The sequence below is a fragment of the Sturnira hondurensis genome, unplaced genomic scaffold (assembly GCF_014824575.4).
Source record: "Sturnira hondurensis isolate 20B ecotype Veracruz unplaced genomic scaffold, ASM1482457v3 Scaffold0022215, whole genome shotgun sequence".
Lineage (NCBI taxonomy): Eukaryota > Metazoa > Chordata > Mammalia > Chiroptera > Phyllostomidae > Sturnira > Sturnira hondurensis.
This window is the reverse complement of record NW_028094846.1, coordinates 12567661-12586412: the sequence shown is the minus strand read 5'-3', so window position 1 is coordinate 12586412 and position 18752 is coordinate 12567661. Positions and strand designations below refer to the sequence as shown.

At 46.0% G+C, this 18752-nt stretch overlaps 1 protein-coding gene across 1 annotated transcript in view; it reads right to left on the bottom strand.

The window, feature by feature from the left end:
• The window catches only part of CUNH1orf21 (chromosome unknown C1orf21 homolog), a 116173-nt gene that overhangs the window by 86506 nt on the left and 10915 nt on the right, over window positions 1-18752 (bottom strand). The window lies entirely within an intron of this gene.

Genomic DNA, 18752 nt, shown 5'->3' with positions numbered 1-18752 from the left:
CAGCTATATCATAAGCTCCACACACACACACACACACACGCACACACTTTCATTTAACTTCTCTGTAAGCCACATGTGTGAAGAGACATAATTGCCAATGGATGTAACAGGGGGTATATCACTCAGGGCTGGAGAGCACGGGGGTTCCTGGCGATACCCAGACCTCACGACAGCGAGGGAGAGCATGCGACAGACCCCGACATGGCCAAACATCGTGAGACAAACTCAGGAAAACCTGCAGCCAAAGCCCTCTTCCCGGGTGGAGGGTTCGTGATGACGATGATGACATTCTCATCGGATTCCTGTCAACAGGATATGACTTGGGCACACTAAGTCAAAAATAGGTAGGACGTTGAGTCATCTTTAGTTTGATTTGTCGGGGGAAAAATCCCTGGAATTACGGACTTAGAAAATTTCACGAACTAACGCATGGGCTACCGCCTAGCACTTGGCATGAAATAATGTCTATGCCAGGCTACCTGAAAGATGCCAGTCACTAAGAGAGACTGTACATCAGCTTAGGAAGTTGCAATCTATTCTCTTATTGCCTATGATTAATTTGATATAATGACTATATTCTTATATAATTTCTTGCCTTTCATTTATACCATTTTCTTTAGTTCCAGGCTTCTTCATACTATCCCTTAAGACACTAGCCCCAAAGACATTTGTTATAGTAACATTTCAACAGCTAATTACGCTGTTCAAAGGTTTCTCAAAATTATCATCCTTCCGAAAGTAACACATTTGCATATGTCTGAATAAAGACTCCTCGTTCCTGGCTAAGCCAATTGTTTTTTTCCACCTGACAATTCAAGGTGGTGATTGCTCCTACTCTAATTCCTTTGGAAGGAAAAGACTGGTGTGAGGCTGCGGTAATGAGCCCTTTATAGGGCCACCAAGTCCTGAATGCACTGACAAGTTAATCAATGAATTCTGGTCTACAATTACAACACACGAGAAACTCACATTCCAATTTCGTATTCAGAAGATAAAAAAAATGAAAGTAAATTATAAAACTGGCACATTTAATTAAGAATTATTTACTCAGAATTTGGAAAAGCAGTTGTTAATAATAAAAAAAAAAGACTGACAAATTAGGCACCCAACATGATTACAGAGATAAAAATAAAGAAAAAAATAATACTTAAAGATGGGCCTCCCCTTAACTTTGGTTTGGGACATTAATATTTATAAACCATGGTTCTCTGGGATAATTACTAATATTTAACTGATGTAAATTGTGATCATAGTTACTTATGGTGAATCTCTAATCATTTAAATATAGCTTGTGCACACACATACATAGCATATATTTTAACACAATTCCAGTGGATTGTATGATTTTCGTCTACAGGACCCCAACACTCACATGATAGACTGGAAAAAACACAACATTTTAGGATCTAAGCGATGTTCCGGGAGAAACTTCCGACTGGCCCTTTGGCCGGCTGGCTGCCCAGCGGATGCTCCTTCCAGAGAGGAGCGCCCCGCCCTTGCCCCTGCCTTCTCCCTGCCCCTGCCCTCTCCCATCCCACCCAGCCACCCCCACCGCTTCGAGCTCCCCAGCAATCTGCAGTCTTCAGTCTCTTTCATCCCTCCAGGGAACACAACTGAATTGAAAGAAGCAGACACACTATTAATATTTTTCTAGTATTTTACTTCAGTGAAATGGAAAAGCTGCTAGCTGCCTGATTTTCAAAGCAGCATTATCCCAGCTACAGACTTTCTTTTAACACCAAGACAGAACCATCCCGGTTTAGCAAGAAGGGTAGGTTTGAGCGTGCCATGAACCATCCCGGCTGGCTAGCCGCTGCCGGGTGAGACGACCCCGCTAAGACTGGCTACAAAGAAAAGCAAACGAACAGCCACGCCTACAAAAGGTAGGTCCAGCCGGACCTATCATTAGTACTCACACCACACACTGCACAAAAGTCATCCTGGCAGGAAACAAAAGGGCCAGCAAGACCCTGGGACGCGCCACCGTGTGTACACAGCAAATACATAAAAATGGTCTGTCAAATTTCTCAAAGGAATGAAGAGGTCCATCTGGAAATAGACAACTCATCACCAACGTGTCACTCATTTCCATGGCGACGCAGCCATCAGGACGGACGCTCGCCAAAGGGCCTCTGTGCAGACGAATGAGCGTCTGGGACTATTTACAGTAAAAAACCACCGCTACAGAAACCCCGTTTTGCGTTCGTGGGAGGCACAGGGGACTCAACGTGGGACTGCAGGCCCCCTGACTCAGACCCCACACTGGAGGAAGTTAGCACGGCCACTGCCCCCAGCCCGAAGGTCTTGGCAGCAGAACACTGTGCCGACTTGATTAAGAGGAAGGGGAAGCAGGACCGTCTTCCTCTGGCTCCTTCACCCCTGCTCACGATTTTTCTTTTCCTCCTATTGCTCTTGTTGGGCGGCTTATTCAAACGCACGTCAGAAACTGTTGGCTGATACCCCGTTCCCCGCCGCTCCCCATCCTTTCTATGTAAACAGTTGCAAGCTGTGCAAACCACAACCGATCTGGGTAAAGGGATGCCCTTGGGGTTAGTTATTGCCAGCATTTCATTCCTCAGATTACATCAGAGGGGGCCAGATCGCTTTTGCCGTGGCTCCGTCACGCTGAAAACAATGTGTTTCCCACCAAATCTCTGTACCTCACTTTGGACATAAAGTATATCCCATGTACGTGCACACACACACACACACACATATATGTATGTATATATTAATGTTTTTAGATCTAGAAGGGGTCCATTGGCGTGGCTGGCTTTAGGTGAGTATGGAATCAGCCCCATTTTCTGGATCCCATCAGCTCTTCCGCTATGAACAACTTCCTGGCCCTACCCCAGATCTCCCAAGCTTTGCAGACAGACCGGCTGCTAAGTTTCTTTTATAATCAACAGAAGTGACTTTAAAAGGAATCAATCAGATGCAGATGAGTTCTGGGCGAGTTTGTAACACCAGGATTATAAAAAAAAAAGTTCACTGTTTTCCTAAGTGCACATGTTAGGTGGAGAAGAAGGAAGACAGCAGAAGGAACCTACGCCGCTGCTCTCCGAGGTAAGAAGGAACTTGCCCCTCCTTCTGTGCCTTCCCACCCAGAGATCCGTCCATAATGACAAGCCCCATCTTCTCCAGCACCGTCCTTATTTTAAAAATTCCATGCTAACGTCCTCATACTGAGGCAGCCCAACATCTGGGGGTCTTCACGGAATGCCCTGGTTGCCGCTCCATCCAGAATCTGCATGAAGATCCCCAGCTAGACTAATTAGTACCCTACGCCCAGGAACGTCGTAGGAGGGCTTGGGAAAGGAGATACAAGAAGTAGTTACAAAAATAAACAGACCAATTAAAAAAACAAACTATTCTGCTTTATAGCACACACTTATTTCCCTTGGGCTTCTCCCATTGAACATTCTGTCTCCCAAGTGAACTAAATTTGCGTCCCCAAATCCTGGTACAACGTCAAATTCTCGCCTAGGATCTTTATTTCCTTACTTGGTAAAATTTTCCAACAGACGAGCATTCATAGTGGCTAACGGCTTAGCCTCTGGAGCTTCAATATGTCGCCTTATGGGCTTGGCTAAATTACTTCTCTTTTCTGTGCCTCAGTTTCTTCATCTGTAAAATGGGAATATTTACGGTACTTGACCTCACACACAGCCACATGAATTATAACATGAAGGTGGTGCCTAGTCCACAGTAAATGCTCAATAAATGCTAGCTGTTGCTTCAGGAAACCCTGCGGGTTCTTCAGGAAACTCTTCTTTTTTAACATCTTTCATTGTTTTAGCGAACTCTATTCTTAATGCACAAAATCCATCAAGGCATAAAAATCCGAAATATAATGTAAACATCAATAATGACTTCAACCAAAAATTGCGACTTCGCTGTGTTGACAAATGAGGAGAGAGAGGAAGTGAGACAAGGGGTTATTGTCCACAGTAAGCCTTTAGTATTTTCTTGGACTGTATGCCTATATTACATCAGTGAAATATAGCAAATAAGTTTAAAATCATAATAAATAATGTTTATGTTTGGAAAAACAAAACATAAAACATTGTTTAAGTGAGACCAGGGGTCTCCCTTAATGCTTCTCTCTTTCTCTCTCTTTGTATATATATCTATATATGTGTGTGTATATATGTGGAGATATATATATATATGTGTGTGTGTGTGTGTGTGTGTGTGTGTGTGTGTATACATATATATCTTTACACTGTTATTGCCATCAGCTCACAGCCTCCCGGTGAGGGCACAAGAATGAATAGGTAAAGCTCCCGCGTGGAATAGGCAGAATGACTGTCTCAGAGCAGGAAGGGGGGAGACCGCTCCACAGAAAGTGACTGGAAGGAAAGCCTTTTTCTGGAAGCACAGAGGCAGGCCTCTGGGACTAGAAAGCAAACCTGGACAGATGAGGCGACTGCATTAAGAAAAAGGAGCCTTCGGAGCTCTCTGTCCACCTCATCAGCTGTTCGTGCCTCCGTTCGTTTACTCATTCGACAAACATGCCCTGGACCTCCGCTGGGTACTAAGCCTGGGTCTTTCTCAGGGCTCATGAGAGGCAGTCCGCTACGCGTGCTTTCTGGGCGCCTTCTTTTTCACTCAAAGTGTCTGGCACGCAGAAGGTGTTAAATAAAGCCTTTTTAAAAAGAGCGTACGTGCTGACCTTAGTTCACAGGTAAATAAACATTTCCCCTAATGAGCGCTTCGGTCCTTTTCAGTCTTTTTTTGTCTTGGGGTTGGTTTGTTTTGTCTTTTTCACCTGCTCGGTTTTCCAAAGAAGAAAAAGATCTCTAAGAAAAAAAATACCAATACCATTCTTTGCCTTTTTGCATACAAGTACATAGGTGTGAAACTGCCCAATTCAAGTTCCCCTTGGTCTGTGGACGTCCTCAGTGTGAAGTTCTTGGCGGCACTGTATTTAGGCTTTGAACTAAAATTCGTATTATTCCCCATTAGGAATTTCCTCCGCATCTCTCTGTTCACTCAAAGATTGTCCTAGCCCAAGTCTCAGTTTCTTTATGAAATCTTTTTTTTTTTTACTCTCTCTAGGCTAAAGTATCTCTTCGCCTCCAAATTCCTAAGGTTTTCACTAAAACTTGCCAAAAACTCCAAGTTATCGCTTTCACATGAGTCAATTTAAACTAACTATAAACGGCTCCAAGCTTAAGCTAAAACTGAATTCTCTAAGAAATTTTATGTTTCTAGACCCTCATGTGGAACATCGCTGGGCCAATGTTAAGTTCAAAGATGGCTGAGCCATGGCAAGCAGGCCCACGTGTTAGCTGAAGCCTTGAATTCAGTGGCATCACAAAGTGTTTATAGCTCGTTAGGGCAGCTTTAACCATTTGCTTGACTCCAGTGAAGGCTTTGCATAAGCCGCGAGTTTCTACATAAATATAAAACTAATTACAATAATATTTATGTGACTGCGAACATCATAGATAATACATGTCACGAATACAGAATAGTATCTGTAGCTTGGTTCAAAATTTAACCTTTTAATCGCAGAAAATCACTCTGGCTTTGAAAGTCCCGCTGCTTTGTCCTTTGAGGGGTAACATCTTCGTCTTCGGTCGGGGGAGAGGTTGAGGGCTGTGATGCTGCTTTTCGCCACAGCCCTACCCCTTAGTTGTCTTCTGCTCTCCCCCACCCTTCAGCTCCTACAGATTCAGACACCTTCACTGATAACAGATGCTGGCATGGCACCGGGGGCCAATCCCTTCATGTCCCGCTAATGACTCTCAACCGTTTGGAACTGGGAAGAGACCCCGCCCACCTCACTCCAAGGCTTTCTGCCTCTCTCGGAAAGAAGGCGCAGCAAAGGCGGAATGTACATCCTGAGACGGACCAGATCCTCAGCTGGAGGAAGGAGAGGAAGAACATACAAATGAAACATGGAAAGGGCCAGAGCGAGAAGACACAGAGGACGTGTGGTCTGTCCTAGGGGCCAAGGAAATGCCATTGAACGTGATCGCAGCCCCTTCCCCCTCCGCAGCAGTGAATCACATGGGTTGGAGTGCCGGCTCTAGAGGGGACTTCTCTTCTGGATCTGGTTTCTCAACCTCGCAGCTGGGTGCCCTGGAGGGAGGGGACAGGGCTCTCTAAGCGAACGCAGTGAGCTGAGATGACTGTGCACAGGGTGCTATGGTCTCTTTGCACTCTAGGGCCTTGTCCACGTATCTGAAGAGGACAAGATGAGAGGTGACATGGCTGCAAAGACAGAGAGGGTGATAAAGCTCCTCTCACTAAGCACATTTAATAATTAAGACTGGACCCCTGCAGGCCCCATTCTTGAATCATTTAATCATTTCAGAGGCCAGACAACACATTTCCTTCATTCATTTGGGGTTCATTATTCAGTGACCAGGGGACCATTATCCAGTCATTTAAGGGCCCCCAACATTCATCTCTGACAAGCTCTGACCGAAGACGTACAGCCTGATCCAAACCCAGCCTGGATTCCTGCAGGAAAGCACATGCTGACCCCAGGGCTTTCTGTGGGGAGGGGGTTTAATTCTAGGCCATGCGGTAATCGTTCCCAGCCAAGACATGGCAGGAGTGGCCGAGGAGGCGGCAGAGCCTCACCCAGCAAGGGAGGGTGTGTGTTATTCTGACAGCAGTTTATCCAGTCTCTCCAGAGCCCCAGTCAGACTGTCCAAGACTGTGGGCTCCCTACCCATCACAGAGCTGTCCACTGGGACACCCAAGAAGCTGGGGACCAGCTCAGTCCTCTCTGCTACTCTCAGTGGGGTTCCTGTTATCCCTAACAACCAAGATAAAGGCCCGCTCATTAATATCTTTAATAACCTTAATAATCACTTAAGACGAAAGCCTCCCAATGGTGTGTCCTCCCCCTTGCTTTGATTTAATCCTCATTGTCAGCCAGTATTACAAGCCCCCTTCTACCGCCGTAGAGGTTAGTCTTCGACAGGCTGGCCAAGGGAGAGCGATGAGCCCAAACCCAGGCTGGTTCGATTCCAGGGAAGAGAGTTTTGGGGAGATGATACAGGTTTAAAGTATGAATGAGTTAAAAAAGGATTTGGACAAATTTCTGTATCACAGAGATATGTATAAAAGTTATAAAGATGCCCAACTTTCATGGGTAACAGCAGAGAAGGTATCAGACCCTTCCTGGCCAGGTCACCGGAGCCTTTGGTCTGTGGAAGACACCGTCGCTGGGTTCAAACTAGGAAATGATGTGATACCCCAGCACATGCGGTGAACCTTTCACCCCCATGGCTACTTGACCACTGCTTCCTCTGATAAAGGAAAACTGGGTTCTCTCCAATGTACAGTAATTATTGCAAGGCCTTTACCAAACTTATTATTTTAGAAGAAAACTTCATTTTAAGGCCTCTGCTATGCCTACTGTAACTTTGATATAATTTTCATAACCTCATATGATCTTAGCATTAAGACCAAGCAATAAATCAAAGATCTCTTCCTTCATTGAAATGAGAAGGAAGATGAAGGGGAGGAAGAAGAGGAAGAAAGAGAGCCTGCTAATGTTCTGGATCCCATTCTGAAAGCCTAACATACAACCACCCACTTACTCTGGGAAGTATAACCATTCATGTTTCCATCCTACAGATGAGGAAACTGAGGCACAGAGCATTCACCTACGTAGCTGCAGCACCGAGCAAATCGGTCTGGGCCCAGGTCTTGAACCCAGGCAGTTGGACTCAGACTCCAGGCTCTTGTTCGAGTTTCCCACACGTGTGCTAGAAAGTGAATTTCTGATAAAAATTACCTTTGTGCCCTGATTTCCATTACAGACCTGTCACAGGTTATCACAACATGTATCCTCTCCCTGAATGAATGTCCCCCTTAAGATAAACCTTTTCAGGTCAAGACATTATAAAATAGAATCTAAAATAAACACGTAACATGATAGTCTTTTCAGAGTAAACTAGAAGACGTAGCAGCACGTAGGAAAAGACACTAAGTGTCTCACACACCCTTCTTTGCACATAAGATCGATAAAACTCCACCACCATCAAGAGGGCCTGAAATGTGGGTTGTTTTTCTAGGACCGGCCATACATTTCTGCTGATTCATTTGCAGTCAGTTCTTCACTGCCATCCTCGATCAATAGTCGTGAATCTGAAGGCTGGTCGGTCAGGATTAGGAAAATGTATGACTGTTCCAGAAACTCTTCCCCACTTAATGTGGTTGCCACAGAGTCATCACAAACAGCAAACAATTTGGCCAGTGGTGTGTGTGTGTGTCTGAAGTACATTTTACTGTAATGTCCATCTGATTTAATTCCTTCAATTGGGTTCTGACTTAAATGGTTTCCTGTGAAGGAGAAGAGTCTCGGATAATAACCAGGACAGAGAAAAGCATTTAGCCCTAGAGCCTCCTAGCAAACCATCGGCCCTCCCATCCCCGAGGCACCTCACCATCAGGCCCGATGCGCCTGGGCTCTTTGGAAAGAGCAGAGCGAACGAGAAGAGAATAGTTATAGCCTGAAGCAGAAAACCCGAAGTGGACAGGGATGGAGGGGAAGTCTTGCGGAAGATTAGAGAAAGGGGGAGGTTTCTGAGGTAGTCAAGGGAAAGACAGATGGAAGGTCACCAGGCTGGCAGACAGCGAGGGATTCACGGGAGCGCATTTCAGGCGGCTGCAGAACCAGCATGCCTCTCTGGGGTCCTTCGATGCTCGTCAGTGAAAATGCAAATTGCTTGTCAGTGATTTTTCTTGTTTCTTATGAACATGTCTCCGGATCGAAGCTGGCTTCCAGGGCCTGACTTGACCTGGGTTGTACCTCGCACAAGGACAGGAAAAACTGGGTGGGGTCATTGTCAAGTTAAAGGGATCCCCGAGTTTATAAGCATCAGCACGGAATTTTGAAAAGGGAAAAACACAGCGGAAATACAATTTGTGATAAAACGGTGTAGCTTCTCCACTTATGAAAAATATTCACGATTTGACTTTCCCTGCAGATCTCATGAGAGACGCTCGTGTTCAGAAGGAAGGCGATGGGCTGCTTGGAGAGGGCTCACACACGATGCGAGTGAGGCAGACGGCTCTCACTCCTTTCTCTCCTCGGACAAGTCAGTGCCTCTTCTCTCGGGAGCATCCTTCACGTAGAACAAGAGATCATTTCCGGTTGCTGTGAATCACCAAGTGATTTCCCTTTGGAGACTGAAGTGTGTTCCCATGGAGGCAAATAACGGCTCTTTAGGAAGAATATACCTGGGAGAGCTTAACAGTGAGTGACACAGTAGATAAAAGCACACTCTCTTCCACCCTGGCCAGTGTGGCTCAGTTGGTTGGAGTATCGTCCCGTGGACTAAAAGGTGGTGGGTTCGATTCCCGGTCAGGGCTCACACCCTGGTTGTGGGTTTGATCCCTGGTTGGGGAGCATTCCAGAAGGCAACCAGTTGATGTTTCTCTCTCACACTGATGTTTTTTCTCTCTCTCTCTCTTTCCCGCCCCCTTCCTCCCTATCTAAAAAAAAAAACATGAAAAAATGCCCCTGGGTGAGGGGGAAACACAAACCATTGAATTCCACCTGGTTGGTTGGAACTAGACTATTTCAGTGACACATGCAGCTCCGTTTGTTTATAAACAACGGTAGCAGTTGTGAATATTCATCTTCTGGGGAGGGGAGACAGAGTCATTCATTCCTAAGGGCGTCGGAGCAGTTCAATTAAATCCCCATCATCCAAACTGGATGGCATAGTAATTCCGGGGTCGGCTCTGTCGTGAGAGCCTGAGGACACAGAGCTGATGGAGGGGTGTCCTGAGGGACCTCAGCCACCACCTGCATGTGAGCTATTTAAATGCAAATTAGGATCTCCAATATTCTCGAAGATAACGTTCCACTTTGCTTCCTTGAGAGGGATGCGGAGTAGCAAAAAGGAACTGTTGTATCACCTGGCACCTGTTAGAATGTCTGTCGTCCACAAGGTAGGAGTCAGGAAGTGTTGGCAAGGATGTGAGAAAACAGAACCCTTGGGCACTGTTGGTGGGAATGCAAACTGGCACAGCCACTATGGAAAACAGGATGGAGGGTCATCAAAAAATTAAAAATAGAGCCACCGTATGACTCAGCGGTCCTTTTTCTGGGCATTTATTCAAAGGAAGTAAAGTCACTATCTTGAAGAGATATTTGCACCCCCATGGACATTGCAGTATCATTCACAATAGCCAAGGTATGGAAACCACCTAAATGGAGAAATACATAAAAATATGATCCATATTCAAATATATACTGGAATATTATTCAGTCACGAGAAAGGAGGAAATCCTGCCATTGATAACAGACGTGGATACATCCCCACAGCATTGTGCTAAGTGAAATAAGTCCAACAAAGATAAATGCTGAGAGATCTCACTTACATGGGGAAACCGAAGAAGCCGAACTCACAGAAACAGTACAATGGTGATTTCCATGGGCCGAGGGATGGGAGAAACCAGGAGATGGTGACCAAAGGGTACGCGAACTTCCAGGCATGAGCTGCCCCTGTTCTGGAGACCCGATGTACAGTGTGGCGGCTACAATTGTTGTACACTTGAAAGATGCTAAGAATGCAGGTTTTGAAGTTCTCACCACAAAGAAAGGGACCTATGTGAGGTGATGGATGTGCTAACTAACCCTTTTAGGGTAAGCATTTTGCAATGTGTGAGTATGTTAAATCACCATATTGTATACTTTAAATTTAAACAATGTAAAATATTAAAAAAAGCAGTGAAAAAAGAAGAACTGTAATTTCTGAGTCTTTGGATGACTTAAACATATAGCAACGTATGAAAGGCCTGCACAAGTCTAGCTAAATAGGCCAAAGGCGAGTTTGGGAAGACAGCTCACACTGAGGCACACAGGCGCCCTCAGTACCTTACTTAGCACATCCCTTGAAAAAGTGCCGCTCTCCTGCAAGTGGGGCCTGCTTTTCTGAGCTGCTGCTTGTGCTTGGGGGCTGAGTTAGATAAAATCTCAGAGTGCAAAGGGTTTCAAGTTGAACACATGACCTGGCCCACGGGTGAAGCAGCGCATGCAGGGTGTTGGAGGGACGGGAAGAGCCAGGTGAGGGGAGAGGGAGGGCTTGTAGGGAAGGGAGGTGAGACTCAGGCACCCTTGGCCTCCAACCAACTTGTGAAAAATGAAAAAGCGAGTCATGTCTCAAGATCCCTTCACACTCAGGGTGCGTGAAGTTTCTGAGAGGCCAGGAAGTTTGGGGGCCCTGAGTGATTCTGTCCACCTGGGCCGGGCCCTGGGCCTCGGTACAGCCAGCGCTGGAACCCACGGGGGAACTGAGCTGCATGCCGTTTGTGAAGTAGCCGGCAACCAAGGAATTTGCCTCAAGGTTAAAAAAAAAAGGTCAAAAGTCATGGATGTAGAATTCTGATCTTATTAGTCTTGCTTGTAGGTATGATTGAATTTTAGTAATATAAATGTAAGCCTCAATTTGGTCCATTTTTTACTTTTCTTTCTTGATTATTTTATAATTTTTATTCTTTTAAAATTATAATTTTATGGTGTATGTTGTTACAGTCATCCCATTTTTCCTCCCGTTGTCTTATGAATCTTCCCAGCCCTATCCTGGGAAAGTCTGTAGTTTTCCTGAAACAATAGTGTCATGTTCCACCCCACGTGGCCGAGGCTGAGAACATGGTCGCTGCTTCAGAACTTGAAAACCTCATATCTTGTGAATGGCCAAAGAGGAAGAGCTTCTTATTGGTACAAAATGTCACCTCCCATTCCCACTCCCTAGTCAAAACCCCATGGACAATGAAGCTTGCGTTTAAAGGCTCCCCCAATACATCCTCAAACTAACCATGGCTCACTACCTCCACTGATATCTCCCTAGTCCAGACCACCGTCCTTCCTAGCCTGAACCGGCCTCAGGCACCTTCTTGCACACCTGCCTCTTACAGTCTGTTCCCCCCAGAGCAGCTGGAGCAAGCCTTGGAACTGAGCACCAGAGTCAGACGGCATCCTTCTTCCACTCCTCAAACCCTCTCCAGGCCTCACTCCAGCCCAGGACGCCCTCTGAGTCTGCCACCCACCCCTGTGCTGGCTTGAGGGCCTCAGGCTTTATCCAGGGCCCTCCTGGCCGCCTCCCTCAGGAACGGGGCCCTGATGCTACTCTGAGACACTGCTCCGGGGGATTCTCAAGGCTTGCTGCCTCTCTTTCTTCTACTCAAAAAGATCCGCTACTCGGATGGATCGTCTCAGACCTATGAGCCTAAAAGAGTCACCCGTCACCCTCTCTCCCCTTTTTATTTATTTATTTATTTATTTATTTATTTATTTATTTATTTATTTATCTTTAGAGGGGAAGGAGAGAGGGAGAGAAACATCAATGTATGGTTGCCTTTTGTGCATCCCCTGCTGGTAGTTAGCCTGCAAGGAACCGGCCTGCAACCCAGGCATGTGCCCTGACCGGGAATTGAACTGCGATCGTCTGGTTCGCAGGCCCGTGCTCAATCCACTGAGCTACGCCAGCCAGGGCTTCCCCTTTTTAATTTTTCTCCTGGCTCATCCCCACCCAACAGTGGATCATACATCTCTCTGCGTCACTTCCTAGGGTGTCAGCAAAACGAGGGCAGCCAATTGCCTGATCACATGTCACATCCCCTAACAGAGGCCTGTTTAACGGTTGCTCAATAAATATTTCTTGAATGAACAATCGCAATTTTTCAGAGTTCTATTGGAGCTAAAAACATGTTGTTCTTTCAATGTGAACACTTGGCAACTTAATAACTGCATTAGGGGAAATAAGGCAAGAACAAAGGAGAAACGCCGTGGTCCAAACTCAAAATCCACACATTTTGAAAATAAAGAAGCATTCCGGGAGTGAAAGAAGGCAACGGGAAGTAAAAGATTAATGACAAAAAAAATGTGTGTTAAACAGCGGACACAGTAAATGCCAACATGCTGGGTGCAACATTAACAATAAACTCCTATTTCATATACAGTTTCACCATTTCTGCCTTGGTCGTGGGTCAAAATGGACAGTGACATTTACACAGGGAAACACGGGCACCTGCAGCTAGGAGGGACGGCAAACGCAACTCAGCTGGTCCCCAGTGGGGTTTTCAGGATGGAAACAAAGCGACATCTAAAGGGACACCTGTCCCGGTCTGGATTTGCATCACAATTTAAAAGTATTCATTAGTTTCATAGGTTGCCGCCTTTCGCGCCACGCATATTCACTTCACCCTTAATCTTATACCTTCCATTCTTCAGGGCCATGCCCAGAGCCTCTGGGAATACATTTAAAGTAAAGATGTAAATACATATCCATTTACATCATAACGAACATGGACTTGAATCACCTTCGAGGCAGTGGGCTGCACACACCCATGTCCCGAGGCCTTCCTCCCTACCCACCAACTCTCCCTTCCCCAGCAAGGGCCCTTCTATCTAAGAAACTTCACCTATGCAACCTTTGAAAATGCCACCCAGGGCCATTTTTACACACAGCTGAATAGTCTGTTGGTAATTATATATGTTAGCAGAGTGTTATTTATATATGCATTAAATATTACAACCATAAGACTATTATCTCTGCCACCTTTTAAAATTTGAAGCTCTGGCTGGTGTAGCTCAGTGGATTGAGCGCGGGCCTGCAAACCACAGGATCGAGGTTCGATTCCCAGTCAGGGCACATGCCTGGGTTGCAGGCCAGTTCCCAGCAGGGGACTCACAAGAGGCAACTGTACATTGATACTTCTCTCCTCTCCTTCCCTTCCCCTCTAAAGATAAATAAATAAAATCTTTAAAAAATTTGACTTCCTGTAAGTTTTGACTTTCTCTTGCCCTTTTATAGTCTGGCTGGACCAGCGCAGTATCGCTATATATATTAATAAACAAAATCCCACCTGGAAAGTGACCAGATTACAGGACAGTAGTTCTTGACCAAGTCGTTAAGCTGGGAATTTAAATGTTCTCTTTTTGTCTATAGACTTTGTTTAAAATTACCTTCTACTATACAATTCATTAGCCCTTTTGACTAATAGAACCAATGCACTCTACCACTACTGTTAACCACACTGTGAAGCGGAACATCAGCACCCTGATCCGCTCCCCGACTAGAAGCTGCACAAACAGGCATCAGTGGAGGAAAGATAAACACCTGGCCAGACAAGACAGAAGCGGGGACAGGGCGCCACACACTTCCAACTTGCTCACCTTCTAGCTCCGGAAGATACTGGTAATACTTCTTTTTAATTTTTTAGAAGAAAAAAATTACATTATGAAGCAGTCAACACCTTAGCCAACTCTGGCCCAGAAAGCTGTTAATTACTGAGCACTACCACCACCATTGTTTCTCTAAAAAAATCAAAACCGCATCATATAGAATCTTTTCAGTGGCTGCAGAGAAATGGAGAACAGGGCATTGAATGAGCTGTCCACGGAGTGGGGATCAAAGCGGAACCTCTGATGCCCCACTTTCCCGGAGGCATCACCAACGCTGAGTCCACTCACTGCCCAGACGCAGCAACCGAGGCTCACCAGTCTCAGTTACCTTGTGGCGGATTCCAGGAGGCCCCAAGATCTCCGGCCACTAAGCCTGTGCCTTCCTTGTAGACTGGGACTACTAGGCTACAGCCATTTGTTTCTATGTGTTTTTAAAAAACCTTACACACTATGTAGCCCCCTGTGATCTTGAAGGGAAGTTACTTATGCAAAGAATTATAGCAGAAAATTGGAGAAGAACCGAGAGATTGAGACTCAAGTCACAAAGGATGAGGACAGCTCGATTTAACATGAATAAGGGGACAGTCCCCACCTACATGGCCCTGCTGACTTCTTCTTGTTATGTTTTGCAATGAAGAGCAAGACAAGGCCCAGTGGCTAAAAATAAATGTAAAATGGGGAATGACCTCATGGTTATTTCCTACCTTTCTGTTTGTTCTCAAATCTTAAGCAACGTATTGGGCTGAAAACAGGTAAATAAAACCTGTTCCTTGACCGAGCATGCCACAAGTTGGCAAAGTGAGCACCTCCCTCAGAGCCAGGAAGTTCACTGTCAACAGTGATCTACGGTGGTGAAGTCAGCGTTGAGAGGTGGGGGTGGGGGAAGAGCATAAGAACTTGGTTATTGGTAACCATTCCTAATGGCTACTTCTGCTAATATCTCCAAGGGGGCAACAAGGACATGAAAATACAGAACATTCTTTTACTAAGCTAGGATCTTGACCACAGTGCTTTTCATATGTTATAACCCAGCTGGCTTTTCATATGTTGTGACCCAGGCCGGCAGTGGCTTTAAGTTAAGAAATAACTTAAATAACTTTAAGTTAAGAAATAACCCTGAAGAGAAGGGAGAAAGGCATAGTGGTTAAATGTACACATTTGGGGACTAAACTAAGAGATTCCTAAGGTATTATAGGATTAAATAAATCCATCCATAGCCAAACACCTGAAATGATGCCTGACACATAAAAAGTACTAAACAAACGAGTAAACTCTTTTTAGAAAGTATTCTAAGATTATTCTCTTTTAAGAGGGATGTTCATCCTAGGGTGCTTCCAAAATTTTTTTAATTTAATTTTTTTTGAAAACTTCCTTTAGAGGAGGAGAAGTTGGAACATGCGAAGAATCCCAAAGGAGCACAAAGGCTTGCGGGTCACCGGTGCCGCCCGCAGCGATGAATCGGCAGCACCCACCCATCCCTCGTCTCGCCTGGGGAACACCGAGAGGCTTCGGGGCAGTCCATGTGAGTGCACGTCAAGTACACACTGTCCTGGGGTCAATGGAGGCACTCCACGTGCACACGGTTCGTAACCAGACGGTTCCATTTAATCCCGTCACTGTAACACAATGAAGTGAACAAGCGGACACACCCAAACAAGGAAACGAAGCCCCGACTGTTGGAAACGTGGTCGTCTTCCTATCCCCAAAGTCTAGAGAATGCTGGATCAACCATGCGATACATTTCGCTTTTCATTTGGCCCATGGAACTGCAGAGCCAGACAGAGTCGGACATGCAGATGAATTCCCAGCCTCTAAAACACAGGCCTGACTTTCCTTTGGCTCAGAAATAGGTCCCCCAGACCTCAGTCAACAGGAGCAGGCTCAGGAACTGAGTACGAAGCAGGGGGCGTCTTCCTACCAAAACTTGTGACTGTTTGTCGGCATGAACCAAGGGAAACTCATTGTGAAACACGGCCCGTAACATGCGTCTGCTCTTCCTTCCGAGCCCTGGAGTTCACTGCTACGGATGAGTCACAGCAGTGAAGGTGCCACTGAGAGGCATGGCCCAGAGGGCTGTCATCCGGGCACAGGGTTCCGGCCAAGCCAACAGGCCCTGCGTGCAGCAATGCTCGATACACTAGAACTTGCCGAATGGCCAACCTGGCTGAGAAGGGAAGTGGTAGGCGATCTGACGCTTTGCTCGCCCTCTACACGGAAAGTTCCTGGACCACGGGAGCTGCACCTTGTTCATTTGAAAAATCCTTATTAGGCCCAATAGGGGCCTCCTCTTTCTAAGGCTCCCAATCTGTTCACTGAAAGTCTGAAATCAGACACAGTGAACAGGTAAATAAACAGGCTCTAAGGGAACATGCTACCTGGATGAACTCAAGCAAGTTACTCACTTCTCACAGCCTCCACTCTCTCACCTATAACTGGGCATAACAGAACCGGGTCATTATCATTAATATTGGTTCACTACTACCAAACAACGTATGTACTGGGCGCTACCATACATTAGGCAATGGTGATGTGTGATTCAATTGTAAGTATTATCTCCAAGGAGTCGACAATCATAAAATAATAGTGATTTCCTGCAGAGGAGCTAGATTTTCCCCTGAGAAGGAGGCGTCTTTATTTTTTCATCAGATTTGACCGCTCTGCCCCTGGAGCAGGCCCCACCGATTCTTCCCACGGCCGTGGTCCTCGTGGGCATCCTGTGCCGACACTCAAGGCAACACTTGGTTTCAGGTTTTCAAGTATCTATTTCTCACCAATTTATTTCCTGTGGGTAAATGGTGTTTTTTTCTGAAGTTGAGTAAACTCTTTGTGGGCGGGTCACCTGACTCTGTTTCTTTTGTCTCCAGGACCCACAAGCATGCGCGCCTGTTTACGAGCAATTGTTTATGATCAGCTGAAATACTCCTCCCCTTGTAACTGGTCCATCAACAACCACTGACCGAGGCCCTGGCCGGTGTGGCTCAGTTGGTTAGAACCTAGTCCTGATGCACCAAGGCTAGAGGTTCGATCCCCAGCCAGGGCACATAACAAGAAGCAACCATTGAATACATGAAAAATGGAACAACAAATTGATGCTTTCTCTCTCTCTCTCTCTCTCAAACCCCTCCGTCTTTTTTTTCTGTCAAAAAAAGCATTGACAGAATTACTATCTCAGAAGTACTTAACTGGATGAAGCAATTTTCCTCACTGTTGAGAATGCTGTTATCAGAAACACAATTAAACTGCGACACCAATCTATGATCACAAACTACTCGGCTGGAAATACCGAACAGCTGAAGAACACTCAGGAAGGCTGGGTGGGTGAATGAGTAGCAGGCCAACTCCTGCTCTGTCCCAGGGGGACAGACATGCCATTGTCACCTCACACTGTGTCCCAATCCTCCCTCTAAAAATTGGGGCAAAGATTCAGGGTTTACCTGCAGTAGCAAGGTAAACCTGCGTGCCTCTCGAGGCGTAACTATGGCCACAGAGTGGGATTCCTCTGTCACCACACATGAAGGATTTCTATGTGACATAGGACACCTAGAGAATTTACTCTGGGGACACTGTAGGGTGCAGTAATAAATAACAGAGTCGTATCCTGATTCCCGTGTGGCAGCATACCCTGACTCATCTGGTTCCCGGATGCTTTAGTGATAATACAGCCTCACCAGGTATTCGAGGCTGTGTTCCTTGAATTAGTGTTTCAGGGCTGGTCAGACCTAACCTGAGGTGGGGCTGACCATTTAGCTTAAGAAATGAGCCGCAGATCCGCCAGACTTCCTGTTCAGTGTTTTCTAAATGCTCAGCCAATTTCCAGACCCCTAGCATAGTTTCGATTCTCGTTACTGCCTGTGTGAGTTTTGTAGTGTTTTGAGAAAAAAAAAACTAGTGAAAACTTTCCAGATATGTAAGACTCTTGTCCTAATGTGAGAGTTTCTAAAGTGATTTCCCCACTGGCTTGGCAAAGCTTCCCCATGTCTGCTCAACGCACCTCTGAGCCTTCCCACCGTCTCCTGGCCTGAAACTCCGGCTCTGCCTCTCTCCCTGCATCTGCTGTGCATCTTTTAAGACTTCGTCTGCTGAAACCTCAACTGTCCTGGGATAAGAGAGCCTTATGCACTGTCATCATGCAATGCTCACAGTTTGTGCTGAGATGCCCATCTCTTGTATCATCAGTTCCTAAAGGGCAGGGACCAGGTTTAATCCATCTTCAGAGCCGGGTGCTTGGCCCCTGTGCAGTAGTCGGTATGCACCTGCAAAACTGAACTAAACCTCTAGGTTTTAAGCAAAACTGGGAAGCACCAGAGATCTGACTCCATCTGTTTACCTGGGTGAACATGTCTGTCAGTCAAGTCCCGGTTGCCCAGGGCTCTTCCCGTGACAGGTCGGGCTTTCTCCTCTGGGACAGATTTCACGTTGCTCCGAAGGCCCACCTGAAGGCCTTTGGAAGATGGGCACGTAAAATTATACTTATCAAAATAAAGAGTGGTGCCGAGTGATACACATTAACTGGGAAAGGTTGAAACCATAGAGGAAAATACAAAGAATAATTAAGAGTCACCTGAAAGGTGACAGCTGTCCCCAACAG